We start from the raw sequence: 9,242 nt of genomic DNA, 5'->3' as shown, positions 1-9,242 counted from the left end.
CCACAAGAGTTAAATTTATTAGGATCAAAATTTGTAGGTAGTGCCAGCAACAACCACGTTACACAAACATGTGTTGTTTTAATCTAAGTGACCATGGTGAGTCCATCCACAAACAATTGCAATGGCTTGGAGAGCATTCGGAGAGAATTGTGGTAGAGGATTGTATATTGATATGTAAACTGTCTTTATGTTTCTTATGATTTAGTATATTACGTGTGTGAAAGTTGCTTGTATATATGCTTTGTGTCTTTTCTCCGATCGGAAAGTGTATGGATTCCACCCGTAGCTACTGGAAAGAAAAGAATTAACTGGTACCAAATTAATGACAAAGATTTACTAACTGGACGGAGTTGTGAGCACGTAACCTTGAAAAAGGAAGCTAGGAGAAACATGTTACAACTTAAAAAATCCGCTGTTGGCCAGCAGAGCACATACTGGCAGCCTTGTTGCACGCACTGGCCACGCGTGCAGCAACGCCGTGTCAGTACCTTTTTCATAGACTCTGCTGAGGGTGTAGGGGGGACGGCTCAGAGCGGAGCGGAAAGAGGCTGCAGAGCACACTGTGTGGATAAACAGGGGACGCCCTGAAGGTGCCGTGCCTGCCTCTCTTCTCTGCGATGACCCTGCTGAGTGACACCCTCCTGCTCAGCGGAATCTTGGATATAGCGGAAATAGTAAAGCCCTCAGAAAGGGAAGTAGTATGCTAGAAACTGCTTTTGCAAGGCTGTACCAAAACAACATGCTAGTAACTGGGGTGACAGTCTCATGCACGGGGTTTTCTTCGTGCAAGAAAAGAAAGGGGGATTTGTCGGAGTGCAGATCCTTGAAGAGACTGCACGAAGAAAATCCTGTGTAAATAAGGACTGGAGCTCTAAAGTTAGGCCTCAAGGGCTGAATGCCCTTGAAGTTAAGGATAAGAAAACTATGCAGTATGATAAGGGAGTAGTGTTTGCTTAGAGCAGAGCTTCGCTAGGCGGGTACCTGTTTGAAATAAGCTGTTAAATATGACAAGCATATGTATCATCCAATAATGGTGTAGAAAAGGTGTGGTCTTAGGATTATTGGCAAATACTGTCTATATAAGCAATAAGAACTGCGCAATAAACGAGACTTCCTGCAGCTAACTCATATTGAGTCGTCTCAGTACTTCTCCAAATCCCTTCTCCGCAGCACATGACTTACCAGAAAAGAAAATACATTTTTGCTACTTTAACCTTGTTTAAGTCGTATTTATAATTTAAAGAAGGAGTCTTAATCCATCAAACAGACGTAGCGTATGGGAGAGCTCCAAATTAACCTTGGCTAGATATAGCCAAGCCTAGTTTAGATAGATGAAAAAGTAAATAAAGTGGATATTTCTGTGTATTTTACATTAATAAAGCTGAAATGTACAAGGGTAAATATTATTAAAAAAAAAAAGACTTATGTTAAAAACAATATGTTCTGAAGTTGACCATCATCTTGTAATTTACCACGGAAGTCACATGTGAATAATGTTTATTTTTGGTTTTAGGCAAAAATATTTTATTATATTACTGAAGATTTGCACAGTTAAAATTTTGATATTATTAGTACTACAATGAGGTGTACTGAAAAAGTATGTGTTGCTACTAGGGGTTACAGATGTAAGTAGTTTATTAACAAATGGTAGAATTTACCAATCTGCATTACTACTACCAAAAAAAAGCATATCCAGGCATGTATACTTCTCCCTCCTCTTTGGTATTTTAGGACCAACTAAATTCTAGTAAATTCTTGGCCCTAAAATCTTACTTCACAGGGAGGTGAAGTAAGACCTGTCAGATTTTTCCTACAATAATGGGAACCTCTTGACACTGGATGGAAGAAGCAGTGTGCCTGCTGGTGGTCCTGCCAGGACTGTGCACAGGGGGCGTGGGATGGTGGGGAAGGCATGTTTGGCCTCACTGTTTGCTGGGAGTGTGATACAGCTGGGATGCTGTGCAGGGTGAGAGATAGGTCTGTTTGCTTGTGTCACTGTGAACAGATTCACCAGGCTGTGAAACACTCGAGAAGCTAAATCCTCCCTTGTCAGGAAGGGTGAAGCAAGGCAATGGTGACAAACAACTGCTAGCAAATGCATTTAAGGAAGGAATTCTTCACTCCGAGGGTGGTGAGGCACTGGAACAAGTTGCACAGAGAGGTTGTGGACGCCTCAGCCCTGGAAATGTTCAAGGCCAGGTTGGATGAGGCTTTGAGCAACCTGATCTAGTGGAAGAAGTCCCTGCCCATGACAGGAGGGATGGAACTAGATGATCTTGAAGGTTCCTTCCAACCCAAACCATTCTATGATTCTATGAAACGCATTTTTGACCAGGTGAATATCAAAAGTGTAAATTAAGGACAAAGACTGGAGATGCATTTTGCTTTATGTTTTTTTGCACTCATACAGTGTAGGAACAGGGATATGATTTACAATGAACCTTTTTTCCTGTGTGAGGTTCGTGAAACTTAGAGGAGATTTCATGTTTGTGACCTGTATGTGAAGCTATGCCAGGAGGAAAGGCTTGTGGTTTGACTGGAAAAGTACCAACCTGATGAACCTAAAAGAGATCAAGCAGTTCCTGGTCAACCATATTTATTAGGCACCAGTTTCTAAGATGAAGCGTCTGAATCCCATGGAAACAAGCAGAGAGGGAATCAGAGACAGGGAGCCTTTAAGTGATAATATGCGCAGATGTCATGAAGACCGAGGGGATGGTAAATCATGAAAAGGGCAAATCATTGAAACAAATTATTTTAATTGGCTGGTGAGATGAACGTGAGCAAATATATTTCTAAACAGCCAAATGCAAAGCTGTGCACTTAAAGTCTGTAGGGAACACTTATCTTTACGAGGAATACTTTAGGGGATGCCTTGATTTTGAAAAGGTCTTAGGGGTTGTGGTGATTAATCAGCTGTGTAAGGTCTACAGCCAGAATCAAATGGTAAATTGGATTTATGAGTAGTATTGGATCAATGAACAGAAAAATTTCTGGTACTTGTGAGTGATACTGCCTCTGTGCTTGGTACTGAGGTACACGTAGCTGCGGTATGGCATCTGGTGCTGTTGTCCGCAGTCCAAGACAGACATTTATTGTTTAGGAAGGGTGCAAGGAAAAGCCTGCAAAGCACCTGAAAGACCACAAAACATTCTTTATAGTTAAAGACTCAAGGAGTTTGTTCTGATTGAGAAGTTGAGAAACGACTTAATCAAAGCTTGGAGGTCCCAAAATAGGAAAGAGGTCGAAGGGCTTCTTCACTCTACATATGAGCTATCAGAAACTCTACTTACTACTATAAATTTAAAATCAGGGCTAGAAAAAAAAGATAGATTTTAACACAAGGATAAATTAATCATTGGAATAACATCCCAAAGTTTGTGGTTCAAAATTTTTAAACAAAAGACTGGGTGTTGTTTTAAAACAAGTTCTTGTTCAAACTCAGGTATCTCTTATGACTTGCTCTGCAGAGAACAAAATAATCAACCACCACTATTCTATGCACATGAAATCTTCTACAGTGTATATAGTGTATAATCTGTACTGACTAGATAATCACCAGAGAATCTTCTGAGTTTTTAATCATGGAAATACAATATATCTTCTGTGGGTTAGAAAAAATCTATTTTATTAGAGCAAATAGGGGCATACAAATATTCTCATCCTGCCCCAAAAGCAGTATTTTTTGTCATTACAGGAGGTTGGGGTCACTGTAAAAAGCAGAGCATTAAGAATCCTACAGCTGAGACAACGTTTTCTGCATCTTCCATCTTATGCTCCCGATGACATCCTAGATGGTAATAATTGAAGCTGTCTATTTATTAGATATGACAGCTTCCACTGATGAGAGTGTTTGTAATTCTAAGCAAAGAGCAGATGCTAAGATGAAATGCCTTTAATTTTCTAACCGCAGAGTTGTTGCTTTGGTAGGCTACTGAGACAGCGGTTCTGTGATCATTTAATACCAGCTCTGTGCGGTTGTACGTCATGTAGCAGTACAAATTTGATCAAAATCAGGCAAGAGCAAATGATTCCATCTTGGTTGGTTTAGCCAGAGCACACAGCACAGTGTTACATTCAGTTTATAATTAATGTTGATTTTATGCTGGCTGCAGGATGACAGCATGAAGTTAGAGTTGCCTAAACAAAGAATACTTGCTCTATGTCAAATCTGCTAGGACAAAATTCTTTCTTCGTTATATTGTTAACAAATCTGAATCAGTGGAGTGACTCTGTACCATTCTCATGATTACAGTGCCTTTGAGATCCGACACTAAGTGCCTCAAAAAACAGATTCACTGTCTGGGCAAACCACAGCTTGAGAGCCAAGCTGAACTGAGAGTTAAACAGCGAGACCGAAGAGTAACCTCATTGTGCCTGCTCTCCAACCACAAATAGTAGTACTGCCATGCCCTGGGATACCTTTGAAATTGCCAGTGATTCCTGAAAAGAAAAAAACAAGCAAGCAAAAATCTCCAGCCAAAACTGGAACACTTTCAGGAAAATAGCTGGAGGTAAAGATGGTTTACTTTGAACTTCCTGTTTCAAAGAAGTCAAGTTACGTCTCTTTATATGTAGACCATTATTTGGAAGAGGTTAAATTCCCTCACATTTGACCTACATTGAGTTCTGAGGTTTGAGAGGGTGCTGTGCGAGCTGGGCATGTCAATTAATTTTAAGGATGGTAGTAGTCGTAGTAAAAGAATGATTGGCAAGAATGAATAACTTCTTTGTCAACTGGCTGAACAATTTTAGAAACCATAAAGGTGAGTTGGTTGGAGGTTGGGCCACAATGATTATATTATTTTTCAAGGCCAGAAGGAGGCACAGTGACAAAGATGCACTTTGAAATTAGCTTGGGAGGGAATATTCTATAAAACCCAGCAATATAGGCATCAATATGGTCAGTATAGGAACGAATTCTGGTGGACTGATTTTTAAGGATGAATGCCTTGGACAGTCTCGAATTACAATATCAGAATTTACAGTGTTGGTAGCATGAGAAACAAGGACTTCAAGAAGTCTGGACACTTAGTAAGGGGAGTCTTTGTGGTGGAAATCTGGAATGAGACTGCTGATCTTCATGGTGGTAGATGAACTTGCCCCTGTGAAAGCCAGATCAGGTTTTATGTCATTAGTGTACATTTTGAAAATGAATTTTAAAAACACGTTTCAGGGCATGGAACAGTCCCAGACAGGTGACTGTCACCTTCTGATCTGCTGAATTTCACTCGGCTTTTATTATGTGAGTCCACAAAGGCTCAAGTCTTTATGAAGAGGCATTAACCTCCATGTAGCCAGAACAGTTGTGTGCCAAGTCTGCAAAGCATAAAATTTACAATCTTGTTGGGTAGTTTTTGGAGTATCATTTTGAAGACCCCTGAAAGCACCACTTAATAAAAATACACAATAAGTCTGATGGTCTTTTTCTTCTTTTAGTAGCAAGTCCAAGGGCTTCCATTCTCATGTAGTTTCAGAACGCAGACTCTCTCATACAGTCATACAGTACATAGGATACATCTTGCCTATTTTTTTTTTTTTTGGCTTATTTTCATCTCACATTGAGAAAATACGTAGCTAAAAATACTTCAGGATGCTTTCCAGGGAAAATCACCCATGTGTCCCTCAAGAGACTCCTCTTTAACATTCCTTAACCCACATGGTATTCAATGTTTCCAGTGACAGACTGCGCCTCCGTAAATAAGCTGCGTAAGTTCCTAACATGAGCTCTGCATTGCATATGGTGGAATAATTGCCTCAAAAGAACATTGAGGCTACAGAACGAAGCAGTCATAGAGGTAAGAAATGCCAAACTGAGGCAGTCTATTCAAAATCATTATGGTTCTGTTGCACGAATGCCCAGTCTGAGCCAGTCTCTCATTACAGCCTATTTTTTCCTCCTGATTCATTCCAACTGCAGGTACTTGCTGTTCACCAGATGGGAAGCTACTTAATATTTCTTTATATTCTTCACTTGTAGTAGCCCTTCTTGTGTCTTGACACATTACCTTTTACTTCTCATCCATATGGACTTAAAGCAGAGAAGTCAGTCAGCATGAACATGGCTTAGCTGACAAACCATGTCAACTCTGACCCTCTCTGCACACCTCCCTTCTCTGGCGTGGCAAAGCTGCGTTCAGATCTTCATGGGAAATGCAAAATAACTCATCTATATTTGAAGGAGTTTCCCTGCTGTGTTTCCAAAAACCTCCTTTCAAACAACAAGGCCCTGGTATCCCTAACAGTAGAAAGCATTATGGAAGCCAAGGCCAGAGATGCTACTAGCTTTTTTTCCACCTCGCATAGCATCACCCTCACAACTGCCATAGGAAAGAAAACTTGATCCATACATCAGCAGTGTCTGTTCATAAGCCATACACCTTTGAACTACTGGGTGGAGTTATTTTTTTGGGTGAAGTACAAAATCCTGCTTCCCGATACACTGAAGATCTTCAGTGAGTATCCCTCCTTCCATCATCTTTCTTGGTGTCAGAGAACCGAATCCTATAGCATGGGTCCCAGGGAGAAGCACTTTCATCTAAATGCTAGCTCTGCATTTTTTCCATGAGCAGGCATCTGTCAGTACCAGGCTGCAGAAAAAAAATCTTACCACCCAAATTCTTTAAACAGGGAAGAAGATACATTCTGTTTGAGAAATTGTTGAAAAGCCATATGTCTAAAGGGGTACAAGGTGTTGCTGCTGCTATTAAGGATGCAATGATTAGTGATTCCAAATATTTGGGATACAGTTAACCCTCTTCATCAACTCATCTAGGTGTATAAATAGAACTTGTAGGATTTGACTTCTTCCTAAAAGCCACACAAATTAACTTATTTTGCATTGGGTTACAACAACAGATTCAGGGACAAATATGACACTGACATGCAAAACTTTGCAGAACCATTAAAACTTTGCTTACCATTAAAACAGGCAAAAAAAGCGCCCCTGATAGGCTAATGGGGAAAAAAACAGCACTATAGCTTTGAGCAGCCCTCAGGCACTTTGCTCTAGTTGTGCAAATTTTTCTATTTGGCCCTTGGAAGGGTGAAGGAGCCCTTACTCACATCTGCGGGAGAAGAAGAAGATGAGCCCTACCAGGCTTCTCTAAGTCCAGTGCCTTCGACAGAGGAGAGGCTTCTCAGAGCGGGGAAGAAGAGCTGTCAGCTTTGCCTTGAACTGATGTTTTCTGCTTAATGTTACTGAATGGATATTCTCTTCAAACAGGGCTGTGCAGAAGCTGTAAAATGATTTTTTTTTCATTTTACTGTTTTCATAAGCTGCTTGTTTACTGTAAGATCAAACATGTCGCTTACTTGCATCTTACTATCTCAGATATGACGTTATCCACGTGTCTGTAGCCTCCACTTTCTTGGGGAGCCTTAATAATCCACAGTTTCAGGGATAAGATCGTCTCCCTCTGAGATCACAGGGTGAATGCTTGCAGAGCCTGCCTAGTGCTGATATCAGTTTTACACATTGAGTCATTGAAGCTGAGGAAGCTGCAGCTGCCAAAAAAATGGGAACATTTTTTAAATTAAGGCACCACACGAACCCAGGAAAATTCTTGCTTAGCAAATGAAATGAGGACAAACAGCAAAAGAGAGGTACTTCATTACTGATTTTATCAGCTAACTTTCTCAAGGATGCACCAAGCTTCCCTTTTTTTTTTTTTTTTAATGGACTCTCCTGCTGAGTGTGGAAGTGAGGAGAAGCCCAAGACCTCAGTCATCTGTTCAAAGCTGGTTCACGCCATAGGTGTGCATGGGAAGATCAGTCCCATCACATCAACCCCTGTTTTGCCGTAAGAAGGCAGCACACTTTACCTTCTGTACTTGGGCAGAGTGACATCTCCTTTCATAGCTCCTCCTGCTTGCATGTAGCCAGCGGTTTTGAATTCTCCAGGGCAAAGTCTATGCCTGAGCCAGTGACAGATTTCACAGGGGACTGGGATTGCAATGTAAAAGTGGCCAAGACACGCAGTTATTCAGCTATATTTATCCCTTAGGGAAAGGGAAGTAATAAGGAGAGGTATGTTGGTAGAACTGAGCAGCAGGAAGGAGATGACATTTCAAAGGAGGGAAAATGCAAATGGGAATCTACTGAAGGCCACTTATAGGCAAGGGAAGACAGGAGCTGAACCAAGGAGCGTATGTATCCAACAGTCATTGCACTGGCTCTACATATGTTACAGTTAGTGTTATGCTCTGGGTGCCTCTGCCTAGCCTTCCCATCGGCAAAGAAGTGAAATGAGTATATAGGTTTCTTCTTCACATACAGCTTTCTAACTCACTCAACCATACCACTTCCTTTCCACCTCAAGTAAGCAAGTGGATACAAGAAGACAGAAATAAATGAGAACGTAAGAAGCACGCGCTCTTTCACACTCTTACCATCGTCAGACTAAATGCACATTTCTGCTGCTCCATGGAAGGCAATGAAGCTGAAATTAGTTCTTCATGCATGGATTACACTATTGCATAGTGATTTTTAGGCATCCATAAAATGCAGTATAAATAGTTTATGCACAGTCCTAAGGGTGAGGTGTTTCATTTGTTTACTTCTGTTAGATCATGGTCATTCTGCAAGCTCAAGGAAATATACAGTTGAAAATTTTACTACAAATGAGAGAATAATTTTGAAAAGAAAGGGTGGAAAAGAGCTGCAGAGTGATAAAATGAAAGTCAAAAAGCACCTCCATTTGAAGAAAGCTGGAAAATAGTTTAGAAAAATACAGTACAGGTGTGTAAGCCCAGAAACAACAGGAAAAACAAGCAAAGTTATTATACCCATTTTTATTTGTACAAGACAGAAGAAAATAGAGAGACATGAAAGGCAGCAGAGGTATCATGCCAGACAAATTTCTGACAGATAATGGTCAAATTCAATCTCGTTATTTTGTGTTCTTTCTTTGCCTAAGCCGAGCATCCCTCCGTTAGGTTTTGCTGTACGTCACATCCACATCTTGAACGCAACGTCAGATGGACTCAATTCTTAGGTTTTATTCCTGAAGGAATAAAAAGTCCATTGAGGTGGAGGAGAATTGGAAGTCAGTAGTCTTTAATACAGAACAGAGTCCAAATTCAGGTTGTTTCATAAAAAGTAATCAAGCCAAAAAAAACCCCAAAAATCGGATTAGCAGGATAGAAATATAAACATTGAATACAATAACAATGGTTTTGAATTAAATACAAGTACATAAGGAGGCTAAACCTTTCAGTCACAATCTGTTGAGTTAGTGCAC

This window comes from Tauraco erythrolophus, chromosome 1 (assembly GCF_009769465.1).
Source record: "Tauraco erythrolophus isolate bTauEry1 chromosome 1, bTauEry1.pri, whole genome shotgun sequence".
In the NCBI taxonomy this organism is placed as follows: Eukaryota; Metazoa; Chordata; class Aves; order Musophagiformes; family Musophagidae; genus Tauraco; species Tauraco erythrolophus.
This window is presented reverse-complemented; position numbering follows the sequence as displayed.